Source organism: Rhincodon typus, chromosome 11, assembly GCF_021869965.1.
Source record: "Rhincodon typus isolate 14 chromosome 11, sRhiTyp1.1, whole genome shotgun sequence".
NCBI classification, from domain to species: Eukaryota; Metazoa; Chordata; class Chondrichthyes; order Orectolobiformes; family Rhincodontidae; genus Rhincodon; species Rhincodon typus.
Genome location: NC_063342.1, coordinates 75,061,529 through 75,082,758, shown reverse-complemented (window position 1 = coordinate 75,082,758; position 21,230 = coordinate 75,061,529).

Sequence of the window (21,230 nt, the reverse complement as noted above, 5' to 3'; positions counted from 1 at the left end):
AGGACTACTTTAGTTTGAGATTATGTTCAGCATAAACTGGTTGGACCAAAGGGTCTGTTTCCATGCTGTATGCCTCTATGTTTAAAACTATGAAGTCAGTTTCATAAGCAAATGCAGAGAAATGATTCAATTATGGGCTATCAGCAGCACTAGGGATCATGAACACAAGGTAGTAACTAATAAATCCCATAAGGAACTCAGGAGAAACCTCTTCATAGAGGGTGTGACTAGAATGACTACCTCAGGGTGTGGCTGAAACAAACAGCACAGATGCTGAAGGATATGTTGATTGGCCAAATTGAAGATTAGTGGGAGAAGGTTCATATGGAATGTAAACACCAGGATTGACCTGTTGTGCTGAATGCTTCTATGCTTTACATTTCACATCATATGCAAATACAAATTGCTGTTGCCCAGGAACCATCAATGTAGTTTTCTTTCTTCAATTTTCTTCCCAACCACCAATGTAGGTTTAGGTAATAACAGGCAATAACGTCAAATAAGCACTTTGTTTCTTTACACTTCTTTGGTGGATCAAAACTCAAGGAGCAGAAAACATGGTGTCATTATTAGAGACTAGTGTAATCAATATCTACTACAAAGAGACAAGGAGTCTCTACTACCAGTCTTTTTTCTTTCACAACATGTGGCAAGACCAGATTTTTTGCCCTATAATTTCCCCTTTGCCGCACTTGAACGGATTGGTTCTTTAGACCAGTTCAAGGGCAGCTAAGTGTCAAGCACACTGTAGTGGTTCTGGAGTCACACTGTGGCACACACACAACATGAAAACTTAAGCTGCTGAAACAGTGGGAGAGATCAACATAGTCTAACTCAGAAATATGCGCAGTGGTCAGGTGTCTGCAAAATGATTACCAGAACGCCACTTAGAAAGTTGCTCAGGTAAGTCTTCATGTATATGTTGGGAGAATAAGAATTATGCCAATTATACCTTCAATCACATGACAACAGCAAAACAAGTTTCCTCACATTAACAATATGACAATTATAACTTTGCTTTCAAGATAAGGCCAGTCCTGGTAAGAATGAAAGATTTCCTTTCCTGAAGGACATTCATGAACCAAATAGGTTTTTACAATAATCGATGATAGTTTCACTGCCACCATTACTACAATACTATGTCTCCCTATCAAATTACCCAAGTGAAGTCCACATGAGAAAGCCTTCTCATTACACATGGGACTGTAAATAACCAGGTTGCATCCATCTCTGATTATCACTTGCAAAAGCCTTTGTGAAATAAAATGGCTGGGAGAAGAAAATATCTTTTAGTCCAGAGGCGGCCATCGAACAGAAATACAGCCATGTAAACTGAAAGGAAAATAAAGGATAGGAAAGGTTCTGGACATCCACCCAGCAGTTCTTCAACTCACTGGGAGATATCAGATGGTCTCAGAGGCAGAAACAGAGATAAACAAATGGCCAGACCAAATTGAGATAAGAAGAAATTCAGAAAACTCCTCCCCAACCCTTTCAAGCCATCTAAACTATCCCAAGGACACCATCTGATCAATATTACAAGGTATTTACCTACAAGGTATTCACCTCTATAACTCACCCCTGGTTATTTTCCGTTCATTATGAACAAGTGTAAATCTGTGGCAAGGACTCCTAATGGTGGAAACTGAGAGTACTGATTCATTCAAATGCAAATAAGACAATTTCTTTCGGAGTATGAGGTAAATTGCTCAGTGGCAGCACATCAGCTTTGAAATAAGAAGGTTGCTGGTCTGGAGTTTTGAAAACACAATCTAGGCTAACAGTGCAATGCAGCACCAACAGAGTGCTGCACTGTCTAAGGTGCCAACTTTTGGGTGAGACATTAAATCAAGGCCTATCTGTCCGCTCAATGTGGACAGAAAAGATCTCATTGAGTCATTTTCAAAAACAACAGGAGAGTTCTCTGGTGCTCTTGCTAATATTTATCTTGAAAGCAACATTATAATTGTCACATTGTTCTTTGTAGGAGCTTGCTATGCACAATAAGGCTGTTATAGTCAAAACAAGTATCCCAACGGTTAGAAAGTGCCTTGGGTCAAGCTGAGGTCACAAGAGGCACTCTATGAAGTTTTTCTTTTTTTTAATATGTAGAAAGTTCTTTTGCTGCTGTCCTGTGTTGGAGGTGCAGTTGGCACAATTCTTATTCTCCCACCATAGACATGAAGGCTCACCTGAGCGACTTTCTAAGTGACAGTCTGGTAATCATTTTGTAGACAACCACTGGGCATCTCTCCATATGAGACCATGTCAATCTATCCCACTGATTCAGCAGTTTAAGACAATAACTGTTTCCATGTTGTACCAGTGCCAGTTGCTTTCACTACCACTGGGTCATATTCTCATTGGCAAGCCAAAACTATAACTGTTGGGAAACACCAAAATCTGCTTTGGGTCTTCCTAGCCAACAGTCTCAATCACTCCCTGCGGATTCATTCTCAGCTCACATAACCGTGCTTTGGGAACTCAGTGTCACAGGACACTGGCAATATAAAAGCTGCTTGTGATAACATGCAACAGTTCAAAGTAGACACCACCATCAACGAATATTGCACACAAGATGTGCATGAGCATACACTAAGTTTGTTTCTTATTTTCCTTTTCACTCACTGAGCAACTTTGGTTTGCAAAATATCAAGACCCAATTGCACTGAGGCAAAACCCATCTGACATAAGTTTCTGACAGCTCATGGTGTAAAGGCACTACTTTGCAGGGCTAAGCCAGCAGGCGTGCAAATTTCCATGTCTGACTGTCAGCCTGTGCTGACTTCACTGATGTCAATCTGGGTAGGCATTGGAACTTGTTATCTAAGAGATGGTTATAATGGCTTCAGGAATCCCTGGGTTTGGAAGACAGTTCACTTAAGATACTTACAGTGCAGAGAAAATGCTATAAGTACATTTGTCAATAACACTTGTTGTTGCGTCAGAATCCCGAACTCCCACCCTAATAGCACCTTGGCTGTCCCGAAATTAAGTGGACTGTATCTGATCAAGATGGCCAAACACAAGGGTATTACCACCAGGGCAATGTGGAATCTGCAACAAACTCGTGACCTAGTCACATCCACTAATATATTTAAAAATTCAAAATGATGGCCACGCACACTGGTGTTTCAACTTTATACCTAGTCAATAAGTCAGAAGAATTTTTAAAAGATGTTTCAATGTTTCAACAGTTGATTTATACTCTGACATCTACAGTAATCAGTTAATTCAGGTTCCAAGCTCATATTTGGGTCCCTTGAAGCTGTTATAGCTGACTGGCATTATGCAGAGCTGGTGTGATCCTGCTCAAGAGTCAACATAAATATCAAAAGTAATCTGAAAGGTACTCCTGGGACCTGAATTAATCATTATACACTGACACTTAAATTCAATCTACTGATGAGGAAATGCATTATTAAGGCCAGTTCTATTGAAGTGTTGATAAAGGATTTTTTTTTGATCATGTATGAATTATACAATCTGGTAGTCTGCCAAATGAGCATTCATTTCTCAAAAGGATTCAAAAAAGTAAAGAAGGGAAAATCTTGCACTTATATAGTGTTTTATCACAGTGTCATGACAACAGATAAATGATCTATTTTTAGTGGTATTATTCAAAAAGAAACATCAATCAGGACACCAGGGAAAACAGTCTGCTTGTCTTTGAATGATGACATAGAATTATTTACAATAGCTGAACACGGCGGCTTCAGTTTTATGCCTTGTCTGAGGAGCAGCACCTCCAATATGCATCACTGCCTCAGCACTGCCCCCAAGTATCACCCAACATTATATAATTAAGCCCATTGTAGGGTTTAAATTTACCTTTAAATTTACAAGGATGAGACCACAACCAAGAGGTTACAACTAGTCCATGAATCTGGATTAAAGACTGAGGTGATCTGATAGCAGGCTTAGTTTTAGAAAGGATTTGACAGGTTAAACATAGAGACATTCAGATGTCGGGAATCCAAAACCAGGAATCACAAAAATAAGACAGTGGCTGCTCAACCCAGTCTTGAATTCAAGAGAAACTTCTTCACCCACAGAACGGATGGAATGTGAAGCTCTCCACCACATTAAGTGGTTGAGGCGAATAGCACAGACACACTTAAAGGGAAAATACGAGGGAAGAAGAATGGCGGTCATGTGGCACAGTGGGTACTGTCTTTAATCCAGGGGCTCTGAGTTCGAGTGTTACACCTACGACACTAGGGGTCATAGGGGTTTGAAAATAAGGAGTCACACATTTAAGACAGAAATGAGGAATCAATAGGGAGGGCCCTGGGGACTTATGCCAAGAAAAAAGACCTAGGGCTGGTGGTGCATAGTTCCTTAAAGTGGAATCACAGGTAGACATGGAGGTGAAGAAGGCATTTGGCATGCTTGCATTCATTGGTCAGAATATTGAGTATAGGAATTGGGAGATCATGTTGTGGCTGTACAGGACATTGATGAGGCAACTTTTGGAATACTGTGTACAACCATGGTCACTCTGCTAAAGGAAAGATGTTGTTAAACTTGAGAGGGTGCAGAAAAGATTTACAAGGATGTTGCCAGGGCTGGAGGGTTTGAGTTATAGGGCGAGGCTGTTTAGGCTGGGGCTTTCTTCTCCGAAGCATCAGAGGCTGAGGGGTGACCTTATAGAGGTTTATAAGATCATGAGGGGTGTGGATAGGGTGAATAGCCAAGGTCTTTTTCCCAGGGTAGGGGAGTCCAAAACTAGAGGGCATAGAGTTAAGGTGAGAGTGGAAAGATTTAAAAGGGTCCTGAGGGGCAATGTTTTCACTCAGAGGGTGGTGCATGTATGGAAAAAGCTGTCGGAGGAGGTGGTGGATTCAGGTATAATTACAGTATTTAGAAGATATCTGGATGGATACATGAATAGGAAGGGTTTAGAGGGATATGGATCAATCGCTGGAAAATGGGACTGCATCATTTTAGGATATCTGGTCAGCACAGGTGAGTTGGACCGAAGGATCTGTTTCCGTGCTATATCTCCCCACCCCTGGCCTCATCCCAAGTCCAGCCCCCCCTCTCATCCCCGTCTCCTTGACCTGACACAATCTGTCTGTCTTCTCTCCCACCTATCCACCCCTCCCACCTCACTGGCCAATCTCCACCATTCCCTACCTGCACTCACCTATCACTATCCCACCTACCTTCTCCAGCCCCATCCCTCCTTTCTCTATTTATTTCAGAGCTCCCTTACCTCTTCCCCCTTTCTGAAGAAGGGTCTCGTCCCAAAACGTCAACTTTTCTGCTCCTCTATTGCTGCCTGGCCTGCTGTGTTCCTCCAACTCTACACTGTGTTATCTCTGACTCCAGCATCTACAATTCTTGCTATCTCTGAAGACCTCAAAAATGTTGCTCTTGAATGTCTGCATCTTGATCGATGTTTTGCTCCTGCCTTCTTAACGTAAAGTACTGAGCCTGCTGGCAGTGTAAGGGTTATACTTGTGGTTCAAATGCAATATCAGATACATGCATAAATTTAGACTGCCCTCCTTTAATGTCCCGAAATGGAATCTACCTGGGGGACATAATTATCTCTGAGTATTTTTAGAAATTGTTTGACAGAATAAAACCCCAGGGAGTCAACTCAGGACTATCGTGACAGAATGATGAAATGTCAAGCTCAATCCACAGGATGGGAAGGCAAGGATAATTTTTTATGAAACCCCCCAGAGACTGTGTGAAAGAAAATAAAATGGTTAATAACATTTTATATTTAACACTTGAGAAATAAGGATCTAGATAGGGCATAGGTAGTCATCAATGGATTCCACAGCAGCCACAATCTCACAAACATGAAACCATGTTCAAAACTGCTGCAAAATCCTGTTAAATATCCCTCTTAGAGGGTATTGTTGCTGCCAAGACAGATGCTCAGTAGCAAATAAAAGGAAAATACTGCAGATGCTGGAAATCCAAAATAAAAGAAGAGTGTTGGAGAAACTCAGTCGTTTTGACAGCATTTGTGGACAGAGAAACAGTGCGAACATTTCAAGTTCTATATGAACTGAACTGAGTCATATCAGACTCAGAAATATCAGACACGCAAGTCTTTTTTTTAAAATCCCTACAGTGTGGAAACAGGCCCTTTGGCCCAACAAGTCCACACCGAACCTCAGGGCATCCCACCCAGACCCATCCCCCTATAACCCACTAACCTACACATCCCTGAACACTATGGGCAATTTAGCATGGCCAATCCACCTAGCCTGCACATCTTCGGACTGTGGGAGAAAACCAGTGCACCCGGAGGAAACGGGGAGAATGTGCAAACTCCACACAGACATCTCTCTCCTCAGTAACAACATGCACGGGTCAAATCATTGAAGACAGTGTGATAGCTTTGTCTTTGCACAAACTCTTCAGAAATTTCACACCAACAGATTGACCATGCCTCCATCACAGTATCAGGCAATGTACTCCACATTCTCACCACTGGCTGAGTAAAAAAGATTTTGCGAGTCTCTGGTGTTGGATATTTGTCTTTTCTCAATATCCAGACCCCCTCATAATTTTGAATGCCTCCATTAAAACTATTCAGCAACGTTGAGTTTCTCCAAAATATCCATGTAAACTGAATTTTCATATCCCGAGAACACTTCTCATGAATCTTTTCTGCGCTGTCTTACGCCTTAAGTTTATTCCCCAAAGTGTGATGCTGGGCCCAATACTCTTCTTCAGGTTGATCCAGTGCTCAGAATTATCTTAACTTCCTTGCTTTTATACTCTATTTCCCTGTGTATAAACCCAGGATCCCACCTGCTATAAAAACTGCATTCTCAACCTGTCCTACTACAATTTATACACATGGACCCTCAGGTTCCTTTGCCCCCTGCACTGATTTTAAAATTGTGCCCTTTGTTTTCCATTGTCTCTCCTCGTTCCTTCCACCAAATGTATCATAGCCCACAACTCTGCAATTAAATTACACCTGTCGCTTATCTGGCCATTCCAGCAGCCTATTGCTGTCCTTATGACATTTATCACTGCTCGCTTTGCTTCCTAGTTTCTGTTTACAATGTTCCAACTTTTGTATCATCCACAAATTTTAAAGTTATGCCTCATACATTAAGGTCCAGGTCATTAATGTAGATCAAAAAAGTGAGGTTTCTAACAATGATCCTATATGAACCTTCCTCTAGTCCAAAACAATAACATTTCACCACTACCGTTTCCATCAATTTTGCGTCCATGTTGATACCGTCTCTTTTATTCATTACTAGTTTTGTGGACAGGCCTGTCGATCTCATTATCAACCCTGTTTTATTTGTTCATGGGATTTGGGCATCGCTAGCTAGACAAGCATTTATTCCCTTTCCCTAATTGCCTTTGAGAAAGTAATGAATGGCTGCCTTTTTGACTGTTGCAGTCATTGGGGTGCAGGTACATCCAGAGTGCTGTTTGGAATGAAAATGTAGAGCTTTGACACAGCAGGTGAAAGAATGATTTCCAAGTCAGGATGGTGTGTGGCTTGTAGGGAAACTTGCAGTTGGTGGTGCTCACATGCACCTGCTATCCATTTCTTTCTAGGTGGTAGAGGTCACGGGCTTGGAAGGTACTGTCAAAGTTGCTACAGTGAGTTACTACAGTATATCTTATAAACAGCACCCTCTGCTACTACTATGAATCAGTGGGAAGGGTGTGAATGTTGAAGGTGGTGAATGGGTGCTGATCAAGTAGGTTGTTTTATCATGGATGGTCCCAAACTTCTTGAGTGTTGTGAAGCTGCCCCGATTTAGGCAAGAGAACAGCATTCCATCAGACTCCTGACTTGTCTCTTATAGATAGTAGGCAGGCACTGGGGGAACAAGAGGTGAGTCACTTGCTGCAGAATTCCTAGCCTTTGACCTGCATTTGTAGCCAACATTTATATGGCTCATCCAGATCATTTTCTTGTCTATGGTAACCCCCACGATATTGATAATGGATGTCAAAGGGCAAAGATTAGGTTCTCTCTTGTTGTGGTGATCCTTGTCTGGCACTTAAGTCAACAAATAACAGTCGCATCACATATCAGCCCAAACCTTGATGTTGTCTAGGTCTTGCTGAATATTGGATTTCCAGGAGTGCCTTCTGGAAATCCACGTAAACCATGCACATCAACCCTCGAAAGGTAGCTCATCAAAAAGCTCAACCAAGTCAGATCAAACATGATGCACTGAACAAAGTCAGATCAAACATGATGCACTGAACAAATCCATGCTGGCTTTACCTCATTCATCCATAAGTGTGTTAACTATTAATGTTGTCCTAAATGATCATTTCTTAAAGCTTTCTCATCATGAAGGCTGAACTGACTGACCTGTAGTTGCTGAGCTTATCCTTTCATACTTTTTTTGAGAAAGGGTGTTACATCTGCAGTTCTCACCATCTGAGTCCAAGGATAAAATTTCCACTCTCATTTCCTTCAAAATCCTTGGACCCATGTAACCCGACCGTAGTGTCTTTTCAACTTGCCATGTAATCTATCTAATATCTCATTATCAATTTTTAGCCTATCTACTATCTGAACAACCTACTTTGCCACTACAATCCGAGTAGCACCCGTTTCCTTGCTGAAGACAGATGTTCAGTACTCATTTGATACTTTAGTAATGTTTCTTGCCTCCACAAATTCCTCTCATTGGCCATATGTCTTCTTTTATAATCCTTTTACTATTTATATGCCTGAACAAGACTTTTGGATCCATTCCTTGTTAGCTGCCACTATCTTCTCATACTCCATCTTTTCCTCTTTTATTAGAATTTTTTTCCCCTTCCACTCTGAATTATGTATATTCAGCTTGTATTGTATTGTCCACCAGCCATCTGTCATATGCACCCTATTTCTGCTTCATCTTACTTTATCTTTTGCATCATCCATGGAGCTCTGGATTTGTTTACCTTAACTTTCCCCTTCACGGGAGTGCATCTTGACTACCCTGTTTAAAGGTAGCCAATTGTTCAGTTACTCTCGTGCTTGCTCATCCTTGATTCACTTTATCTAGGCCAGATCCATTTTAACTCGATTGATTTTGGCCCTTCCCCAATTTATTCTGCTCCTTGTCCTTTTCCTGGACAAATTAAACCTTATAATGCTTTGGTCACATACCCCTAAGTGCAACTTGAACCCCTACTTCTGGAAGCAGATCCAGTGTCGCCTCTTTCCTCATTCTCCTGAATGCACTCAAGAAACTCTTCCTTCTATCCGCCCTTTACCCTATGACTATTCCAGTCTATAACAGAATAGCCAGGGTCCCGAATTATAACAACTCTATGATTGTTGCACCCCTTTGTGATGCTTGCAAATTTATTTCTCTTTACCTTTCTCAACTAATGGTATACTATAAAATACTTCAAGCTGTGTAGTGTACCTCATTTGTTTCTTCATTCTAACCAAATAAATTCCTTATTTCCTCTCGGAAGCCTTTTTCCTCCACCACTGCGATGTACCCCTTAATCAATAATGCTGCACTTCCTCCTAATTCTTACGATCTCCCTCCGTTCTGACCCAAATTTCCATCAACACCCACATCCAGAAAATATAACACCCAATTTTTGAGCCAAGTCTGTGTTAGCATTACAACATCAGCTGGCTGTGTTTACTTGCAGCTCACTAACTTTATTTATCATGGAGGTTCAGGAAGATATCATGATATCATGAAGATATCAATCATAATCCTACACTAGATTAGAAAATCAAAAAGCACAGTGATTGTAATGAACCTAGGGTAGAATGGGGGGTGCAAGAAGGGAAGACATTCCTGAAATGTGTGCAACAGAATTTTCTGGAGCAGTACATTTCTTGTCCCACCACAGAAGGAGTTGTGCTGTATCTGGTCTTTTGAAATGAGGCAGGCCAAGTGAAGAACATCAGCTTGCGGAAGCATTTGGGAAACAGAGATTAGAACATAATAAGTTTCAATATTAAGGTGGAAAAGGATAATAAAAATCAGTCAATGTTTAAGATTTTAGAGGTCTAAAAGTTGAACTGCAACGCATTGATTGGAAAAGCACTTTTGTGGCTAAAACAAATGAAAAATGGGAGAATTTCAAGAGATGAATGGCTAGAATACATAGAAACTTAGAAAATAGGAGCAAGAGTAGGACTTTCAGCCCTTCAAGCCTGTTCTGCCATCAAAATGGTCATGGCTGATCGTCCAACTCCATTCCCCATTCCCGCTTTCTCCCATACTGATCCTTTGATCCCTTTAGGCCTAAGAACTAAATTTAACTACTTCGAAAACATCCAATGTTTTGGCCTCAACTGCTTCCTGTGGCAGATAATTCCACAGGCTCACCACTCTCTAGGTGAAGAAATCACAGTCCTAAGTGGCCTACCCAATATCCTTAAAACACACCTCTGGTCTGGACTCCTCAGTCATCAGGAACATTCTTCCTGTGTTTATCCTGTCTAGACTTATCAGAATTTTCCTGGTTTCTGAAGGATTCGTCCCCCATTCTTCAAAATACCAGTGAATAAAGTTCTAACCAAACCATTCTCTCTTCATACATCAGTCCTGCCATCCTAGGAAAAGTACCCTGGATGACTAAGGACATTGATGAGAAAATAAGGAAGAGAAAGGGGCATATGATGCACACTGCAATAATAATAGCAATAGATATCAGGAAGAATATCTCAAATGCAAGAGAGAGGCTAAGCGAGAGTCCTGACGAAAGGTTTCGGCCTGAAACATTGACTTTCCTGCTCCTCAGATGCTGTCTGACCAGCTGCGCTTTTCCAGCTCCACATTTATTGACTGAGAAAGGGGCTAAGGCTGAAATAAGGAAGGCTAAGAGGAAGCACGAGGAAAAGAGGGCAGGTTGCATTAAAACAAATAGTAAAACCTTTTCAAACATATTCATAGTAAAAGGTTAATGAAGGGTAGAGTGGGGTCCATAAGAAACAAACAGGATAAGCTGCCCACTAAAGCAAAGGATAAGGCAATGGTACTAAATGAATATTTAGGTTCTGTCTTCACCAAATTAAAAGATGGTGACAATGGCTGAGTTGAAAACGTGGGTGTTGAGCAACTGAGCAGTATTGTGATAGATAAAGAGATGCTAAAAAGGCTGGCAGTACCCCAGGTAGAGAAATTGCCAGGCTCAGATGGGATGCATCCTAGATTGCCAAGAGAGTTAAGGGAGCAAATCACAAAGCCATTGACAGAAAGTTTCCAAGCTTCCCTGAACAGAAGATTAGTCCTGGGGACTGGAAGATTGCAACTGTGACACTGCTGCTTAAGAAAGGGGCAGAAGATAACCCAGAAAACTACAGACCTGTCAGCTTGACATCATAGTGGGAAAAGTGATGGAGGCCACAATATGATACAACATAAACACACACAGAGAAAAATAAATTAATACTAGACACTCAGTATGGCTTTGTCAAGGGCAGGCCATGTCTGACAAATTTAAGTGAGTTCTTTGATGAAGTGAAACAGTATATGAAGGTAGTGCTGTGGAAGTTGTATGTTTGGACTTTCAGAAAACATTTGATATGGTGCCACGTGGCAGGCTGGTAAGTGAATTACAAACGTTTGAGATCGATGGATCTTTGGAGGCATGGAAGAGACGTTGGTTAAAAGCCAGAAAACACAGACAGGTATAGATGGGCATTTCTCAGACTGGAGATGAGTAGTAAGTGGTGTTCATCAGAGATCAGTGTTGGGACCCTTGGTTTTTTGATTTATATAAACGATTTGAGGGCAAAAATCTCTAAATTTCAGATGATACTAAATTAGGGAGGAAAGTGAATTGTGAGGAATTTCAATGCAGAAAAATGTGAGGTAACACATTTTGGTAGAAGCAATAGAGAGAGACAACACTGGCTCAATGATACAACTTTGAGGGGAGTACAGGAGTAGAGAGACTTCAGGGTTCATATGCATGATTCTCTGAAGGTGGCCAAGTAAATAGTTAAGAAGACTTGTATGATCTTTCGGTTTATAAATAGAGGCATGGAGTATAAAATCAAGGAAGTGATGCTACACCTCTACAAATAACTGGTCAGACGGGGAGTGCTGTGCTCTGCTCTGGGCACCTCATTTAAGGAGGGAATTTAATGCATTCAAAGGAGATTTACTAGAATGATACCAGGACTGAGAGATTTTAGATACAAGAAAAGATTACAGAAACTGGGCTTATTTTCCTTAGAGCAGTGAAGATTAGAGATAACATTATTTATAGGTATTCAAAATTATGGACAATTTTGACAGGATAAAGAAGGATATTCTCTTTCCACTAGTTGGTATGTCAGTAACTGGGGTCACAATTTCAAGACTGTCAGCAAAAGGGCTAGGAGTGAGATGAGGAGAAATCTCTTTACTCAAGAGTTGTCAGGATTTGGAAAGCACTGCCTGGGAGAGTGGTAGTGGCGGATTCTGTAGGAGGTTTCACAGAAAGCTTGAAATTAATTCATTTAGAGGGCTCTGAAGATAGGGCTGGAGAATGGGATGAGCTGGGTAGCTCATTGAGGAGCCAGTACCTACACGATGGGTCAAATGGCCTCCTCCTGTACTGTAAAATTCTATGATTCTCTAAGGAGGTAATCTTGTAACATGGTGATTAAGTGATTGGAAAATAATATAAAAAGAGTAGGGGTAATATTTCTGATTGATAGGACGTGACAAACGCTGCTCTCAAGGAAAGATTAGAGCCTAAGCTCTTCATCGAATGTCTCAATGATTTGGTTCAGGGAACAGCAAGTTGCATATCCATGTTTACAGATGCCACTGAGTCATGCAGATAGGAGCAAGAAGTTGCAAACAGAAATAAATAAACTGAGTTAGTGGCCTTCAATCTGACAAGTGGAAGTGTTGAGAAAGACACAGCTGGATATATTCTTAATAGTGAGAGGTGAGAAGCTGGACACTGAAAAGAATTAGAGTGTCCATATACACAGATCACTAAAAGCTAGTTGGCAGACACAAAATAAATCGAAAAGTGGCAGTCCCTTGCAAAAAGGACGACACTTACTCAGAGCAAGACCCTGCGCATGGAGCCTTTTAACGTGGAGAGGGTTGTGCTGCAGCTACCACACAATTCTGGCTGAGACTCTTCCATTCTTACCACCTGCCAGAGACATAGCAGAAGGATTTATAGCTTCTGACCCAGAGGTGGGGGCACTACCAACTGTGTCACAAAACCTCTTCAAGGCTAACGGAGTATTGGGCTAAATCTAAATTTATTGGAATCCCAAGAGGAAGGCATTTCACTTCTATATCTATCCATTTATTGTTATTGTTATTGTTATGATACACAGAAACTGTTTCACCTTGCAGGAAAATCCAGAACAAGGACATATGATCTTATAATGAGAACTAACCAAGTTAACCATGAAATGAGGAAACACTTTTCAGATAAAGGATAGCAGAAAACTGGAACGCTTACCCTGCTAAACGCTATGGATGTTGGGAGTCAAACTAAATTATCAAGATGGAGATAAACAGATTTTTGTTATGCAAAAGGTGTCAAGTCCTATGTAGCTAAACCAAGTAACTTGAATGACAGCACTGCCTTCAGGGGCTGAATGGACTTCCTTCTATTGCTACATCCTAGAGATATAGCTAACAGTAATTGTTTTAAGTATTCTAACATGGAAGAAGATTGTTGAAAAGAGGAGACTTCTAAGGTACTGAAGAATTGGAGTGAAGAAAAAAAAGACCCAGAAAAGCTGAGAGGAAGGGTAGAAGCATGAAGAGACAACCAAAAGAGACTGGGCAAAGTCGATCAGGACATAGAGACTTTTGGAGATCTGAGCCCTGATCTTGGGGATTATAAATCACAACAAACACGCTGATCTGAAATTTTTCTCAATAGTATTTATTGAGGGAATTATGTTGGCTGCAAAACTGGAAGACCTCCACGGTCTTCCTCAAACTGTGTCAGCTGAACCAGAACAGACAGTGGGTTTAACAGTTCATCTGAAAGACCTTATGTGTCCTTACGTGTCCTTACACTCACTCACTTACTACTACACTGGAGTTTCAGCTTCAAAGAAAAGGCAGTCGTGCTAGACTCAATCTACTTTCATTTCTATTGAATCTAAAACTTTTTTTTGAAACTGCACAATATCTACTTTAAGGGACAATTTAAAATTATCTGGGTTTTTGTTCGACACAAATGCAGCTATCAACTACTCTGACTTACATAAAATAGCTGGACTAGTGGTTATGTGCATTTTCAAATTGGTTTCCAAATGGCCTATTATACGAAAGATGTAATGGATACATTCACCCACAATATAACCAAACAACTGACCGGTTATTAGTTACTGCCAAACATATTTCCTACAAGACATTGAAAAAGACAGTGTCATTCAACTCAACTTTGAAGAGCATGCCATTTTCATTGTCAAGTATACTTTTCATTAAGTCTTTAAAAGATGGAATGTTACAGTAAAGTAGCATTTCATTGTATGTGACTAAATCATTGAATCCTGAAGTTATTTCCTCTGCTTGGAGAAAGGATAGTTTACTTGTTTAAGAAGCAAAACAGTGCATAGCCCAAAAATATTCCATGCTTTGTAAGCGAGAGAAAATAAACAGATTATGTCAATGGTAACTGTTTTTCCAAACAATGTGTCATAGATTTAAAAGTTCCTCATAATTCAATTCCTGTATCATGAACATTAGTAGTAGCACAGAAGTAACATTGGTCTGAGAGAGTAATTCACTTATTAAACCTGGAATTTTTTTATCACTGATTTATAACCAACACAGGCCCTTGCTGGGTACCTGACCACAAACAGAGATCCTACATTCCTGTGGGTTCAATTCAACGGAGATAGAAAGACAGGGCTCGCATAAGAAAGAGAACGGAAGGAAGAGGCAAGTGCAGAAAAAGAGAGATGGGCATGGACAGATAAAAAAAAGTGAGGCTCAAAGACACAGCAAGAAAGCCAGACAGAAGAGACATTCAGACAAGGAAAATGAGACTCAAACAGTGGAAAAGAAAAGGTTGGCAGTGATGGGTTAAATGACCACCTTTTGCGCTGTAAAGTTTTCTAACTCCAACTTCAAGGTACTGCAGTCAAACTAGTATGATTAACAACAACTTCAACTGATCACAAAAGCAATTTCATTGATTCTGAAACAATAAACTACCATCATTTAATTTTGTCAAGGCCACACACACACACACACACACACACACACACAATTTTGTCGACTAGCCTTGACATATATATAAACACACACAGTAATCAACAAAAATCCAAGCCATCTAAAAACAGCTCAAGCTGCCCGACAGGCTGTGCTACATTCAATTTTCAAATCTTTCTGATTAGAAAATAACATTTCCAAGGTACCTAAAGCAAGCCCCTACAACTTCTCACCAGTGAGTTGACATACTGGTTTGAGATCTGCTGCTTTAAATGTCATTAACTTGTTATTTAAAGGAATTATTTTACAGAAACCACCAAATGACTTGGTTGTCAAATTTAGGCACAGCATAGTATCATAGACACCCACACGGTGCAAGCACATTTCATGTTGAAAACTCCTGGCAGCGTTTTCTTAAAGAAAACAACAAACACAAAGTATTTTTAGCCACTGGTATATTCAGCAGACAAGTGATATATGAATTGGCTACAAAAATGTTAGCCAAATAAGATGGGGGCCGCTTGATAAAACATGAACATTTGACTTTGCAAAATGCAACAAGCTAAATTGACCAAGATGCTGGTTTTGTCTTACTGACAGTTTAATGTGCTTGAAATTCCCATTGTTGCACAAGCAGAACACATAATAAGAAAAATGGCAGCTTGTGGAAAATAAATTCTAATGCTGCAGAGTTTGAAAATTAGCCCCCTTTTCTTGTCACTTCATAGTTCAATGTATCAGGGGTCAACAATTCCTGGTTTACGTACTAACTGGATAACTTAGTTCAAACGAATAGTTCAGAGCAAAGTTTATTTGTGTTAGTAAAATCCTGCCCAGTACATATACAAATACAATTTACAGATTGGAATTGCTCCTTCTTTTACGATTCAGTGCTGTCATGCATTATCCCACATTAGCACTGGCAATTTGGGTGTGGAGTATAACATTCTGCTCACCGTCCTAACCACAAAATATTTTCTCAGAAGCACACTGCAGCAGAGCTGTACACCTGGTGTACTGTGAAATCTGATTTAGCATAATCTTGAATGTTTCATCACATGACCACCCAGTTTTCAATGCCCAGTCCCTGCCAATAAGCCTACAGTCACATAGAGCACTGTCTCCTCTTCCCACTGGCCAAATGTCCAGCTTATAATTCTCTACTTCAGACAAATAGTCCTAAAAAAACTTCAAAAACATCATGATCATTTTCTGTATTTGCTCACAGCAGTGCCCTGGGGCACTCTAGCAATATTCAATTGCTAGAAATTGGCAACTTGAAGATTGCTAATGTGGAAAATCTTTCCTATAGGTTAGTCAATGAGATCAAACTGATGCCCTGCAACACCAGTGTCTGCAAGTTTTTGTAAAGGCACAAATACAATTTCCTAAAGATGGTCTTACATCAAAACCTCTCAATGATGTGGGATATAAGCAGTAATAAGTTAGGGGAGCACCAAGAGTCTAATATGCTCTGATACACATGGGGTCCAGCCACACAATGTTCATGTTAACAGACTAGGAAGCCAAATGTCTGAAAAATGAGGTTTAAGCCCATTATCAAAGCTGGAAATCATAAATTATTTATCTTTTTGTTTTAGTCATTTGTAGGATGTGGGCATCGCTGACTAAGCCAGCATTTATTGCATGTCTCTAACTGCCCAGAACACAGTTAAAAGTCAATCACATAAGTTGTTGGTCTGGAGTCACATGTAAGCCCAAACTGGGTAAGAACAGACAAGTTTCATTCCCTAAAGGACAACAGTGAACCAGATGGGATTTTACAACCATCGGCAGTGGTTGCATCAACTTCACTGTCTAGCTTTTTATTCCAGATGTTTATGGAATGCATACTTCATGATCTGCCACAGAGGGATATGAATCCACATTCAGTTCTCCCTAGTCCAGTGACGTTACCATAATGCCACAATCATCCCGTAATCAAGTAAATAAATCTGGAATTAAAATCTGAGCACCCGTAATAGTGACCAAGAAACTATTGGATTGTGGTGAAACCCCATCTCGTTCATTTATATTCTTCAGGAAAGAAATCTACTATCAATAACTGACCTTGGCCATGGGATGGGCAACAAATGCTGGCCTTGCTAATGACACCCACAACTCATGAAATAAAATATGTACATTTAATAAACTTCAATTCTGTTTATTTGTTTATCTGACCTAGGTTTGCTCCTCAGGCAGATTTGTTGGAGAGAAACACAGCCACTTGACCTTATATTTGCATGCTATATTTGTATGCTGAAACCTGGACTGACAACATCTATTAGTTACTCAGCTCCCCTCTTAAAGTATCACCAACAACTCTCACCTCTGGGATGTAGCCTTTCCACACCAACAGGATACACGTAACTGAGGCAGTGGCACAGTGGTTTACAGTTGAGATGGAGCACCCTTGGGAGTCCTCAACATGGACTTCAGATTCCATGATGTTTCAAGGGATTAGGTATGGGATGAAGGAATTATCTTATGGAAATAGGTTGAAGGTAAAAGCATAAGACCATTAGAGTTTAGAAGAATGAGAGGTGATCTTATTTCAACATAAAAGATCCTGAGGGAACCGGACAGATAGATGAACAAAGGATGTTTTCTCTTGAGAGACTAAAACTAGGGGACACAGATTTAAATAGAAGAGGCCTCCATTTTAAGTCAGGTTTTTTTCACTCAGAGGGTCACTATATTTTGAAATTCTCTTCCCCGGAAAGTAATGGAGATTGGCTTCTAAACTTATTCAAAGCTGACTGCAACGAAATTCTGATGGACAAGGGAGTCAAGGGTTATGAGATGCAGGCAGGAAAAGTGAAGCTGGGTCCATGAACAAATCAGCCACAATCACATTGAATGGCAGAGCAGGCTTGAAGGGCTAAATGGCCAACTCCTGCTCCTGTATTTCTATAGGCACAGAATCTTCTGCCAATTACTCTGCTACACACACACCCTCCTCCATGCTGAAGGCCAACTGGAAGAAAAACTGAGGATGGAAAGGGCATAGAAAATACTCTAAATGAGTAATTCAATACCCCATCATCAAGAAAGGCTTGGTAGAACAAGTCCCATTAGAGCTGGCCAAGTTCTCAAGGACATAACTATGTAAATGGGCCTGCAGCAGATGATAAAAGAACTGTGGAGAGGAAAAAAGTGCACCTCACCTCATCTTCACCAAACTAACTTTCGTAGTTACATCTGTCCATGACAATTTTGGTGGGAGTGACCATCATATCGCTCTTCTGATTTCAAAATGTGTTTTTGCTCTGAGGATACCTCTGCCTGGCAACTGCCCTCTGATTGGATAAGCTGCAGAGCATTAAAACGCTACAAGTGTCAAGTACAGCAAAGAGTGGAAAGCTTGCAGAACCTGCAGAAAGTAGGCTACCATTCTCCCCCTCTCTCTCTCTCTCTCAGAAAAAAATGGTCAGAAAGAAACCAAAATGCTTAGAAGAAAAAATTCAAATAAGAAAAATGACTCAAGATCAATGATCAAACTGAAGAAAGACCATTACTGTACAGATAACAGTGCATTATCATTTCTAAAATCTAAAGCGGTTGTGAGAAAAATAACTTTCCATCTTGTGGTCTGGACTTTCAATCTTTATAATTTTGCTCACCATGTATATATTCCTTTCCATCCACAGTATCTGTGTTAAACTGCCTGTCTGTCTTAATCATGATTGTGTGTGTAATTTGTATTTTGACGGGGTATAATTTAAGTTACATAAATTAGCAATTCTTTCTTTTCACTCCTCTTATTAAAGTTAAATGTGTTATAATAGAGTTACTTTTCCTGTTACTGACAGATGCTGATGTGAATTGCTTTTAGCCTGAGTATCACATGCAGGCATTTTTTGCTTGTTCCTTTTGGCAGAATTAGGCCACTCAACCCATCAATTCTGCTCCACGATTCGATCATGGCTGATGAAGTTCTCAACCCCATTCTCTTCCCATCTCCCCGTAACACTCAATTCACTTACCAATCAAGAACCTAATCAATGTCTTAAATACACGCAATGATTTGGCTTCTGCAGCCATTTGCGTAAATGAGATCGACGATTAACCACGCTCTGGCTGAAGAAATTCCTCCTCCTATCAGTTCTAAAGGGAAGTCCCTTCACTATGAGGCAATGACCTTGGGTCTTAGTCTCTCCTACTAGTGGAAACATCTGTCCATGTCCACTCTATCCATGCCTCTCAGCGTTCTACAAGTTTCAATCAGATCTCCCCTCATCCTTCTAAACTCCATCGAGTACAGATCCAGAGTCCTCAACTGCTCCTCATATGAAAAACCCTTTGACCTCAGGATGATTCTTGTAGACCTCCTCTGGGCCCCCTCTAAAGCTAACACATCCTCCCTAAGACTCAGACCCAGAACTGCTCACAATATTCCAAAATGCAGTCTGACCAGAGCTTTATACCTCAGCAATACATCTCTACTGACAAAAATAGAAGTTACCGGAAAAGCTCAGCAGGTCTGGCAGCATCCCTGTGGAGAGAAATCAAAGTTAATGTTTCCGGTCAAGTGAACCCTTCCTCAGCAGTTCTGGGGAAAGGTCGCGCGATCTGAAACATTAACTCTGATTTCTCTGCACAGATGCTGCCAGACCTGTTGAGCTTTTCCAGCCACTTCTATTTTTGTCTCTGATTTACAGCAACCATAGTTCTTTCGGTTTTTATTTAACACATCTTTGTTTTTGTATTCCATCCCTCTTGAAATGAATGCTAATGTTGCATTTGCCTTCCTATCTGTAAATTAAATCTGCATGTTAACCTTAAGAGAATGCTGAACTATGTCTCCCAAGTCCATTTGTGCTTCAGATTTCCACAGAATTTCCCTGTTTAGAAAATAATCTATACCTCTGTTCTTCCAATGAATGTGCATAACCTCACATTTTCTGACATTGTATTCCCTCAGTCACTTCTTTTCCCATTCTCCTAGCCTGTCTAAGTCCTTCTGTAACCTCCCTGCTTCCTCAATACTACCTCTCCCTCCACATATATTTGTGTCATCTGCAAATTTACCAACAATGACCTCAGCTCCTTTGTCTAGATCGTTAATGTATAAAGTGAACTGTTGTAGTCCCAACACTGACCCCTACAAACTCCACTGGTCACTGGCTACCATTCTGAAAAAGACCCTCTGTGCCTTTTGCCAGTCAGTCAATTTCTGGAAGTACCTTGTCCATAACACCATGGGTTATTATTTCATTTAGCAGCCTCCTGCGCAGCACCTTGTCAAAGGCCTTCTGGAAATCCAAATAGATCACGTCCATTAGCTCACCTGTGTTAACTTGTTCATTACCTTCTCAAAGGAAAAACCTCCACTTGTTGAAGCCGTACTGACTCAGCCCTATTTTACCATGCACTTCTAAGTACTCCACAATCTCATCCTTAATAATGAACACTAAAATCTCAGAAACAACCTTGGTCAGGTCAACCAACCTATAGTTTCCTGTCAACTGCCTCCCTACCTCTTAAACAGGGAGTTGCACTAGCCATTTTCTAGACCTCTGGGACTGTCCCTGACTCCTGTGATTCCTAAAAGATCACTACCTATACCTCTACAATCTCTCAGCCATCTCCTTCAGATCTCTGGGGTGTAGTCCATCTGGCCTGGGTGATTACTCCACCTTCAGATTTTTCAGCTTCCCCGGACCTTCTCCTTAGTGATGTTGGCACTCAGCTCTGTCCCCTGACTCAAAGTTCTGGTATGTTGCTGGTGTCTTCCGCCATGAAAAACTGATGCAAAGTACCTATTCATTTCCTCCACCAATTCTGTGTTCTCCATTACTACTTCTTCAACCTCATTTTCCAACGGTCCAATTGAAATAACTCCACCAAAGACAGTATCCTGTCACCAAGTCACCTTTTATTTACATGTGCATAGCACATAACCTTGACCCAGCAGGCTCAGTGCTAGCTCCTATAGTGAATAGAACCCCTGACACTCCTGTTCATATCTGTCAGTCAGGGCTCCCTGACTGGACCAGGTTAACAGCCCCATTCAGGGAACTCATATTCTATGATATCCACCTGACCTCGTTCCAATCACTACACAAGTATCCACTCTTGCCTTTCTCTTATCTTCCAGATATAAAAAAAAACTTTCAATCTTTT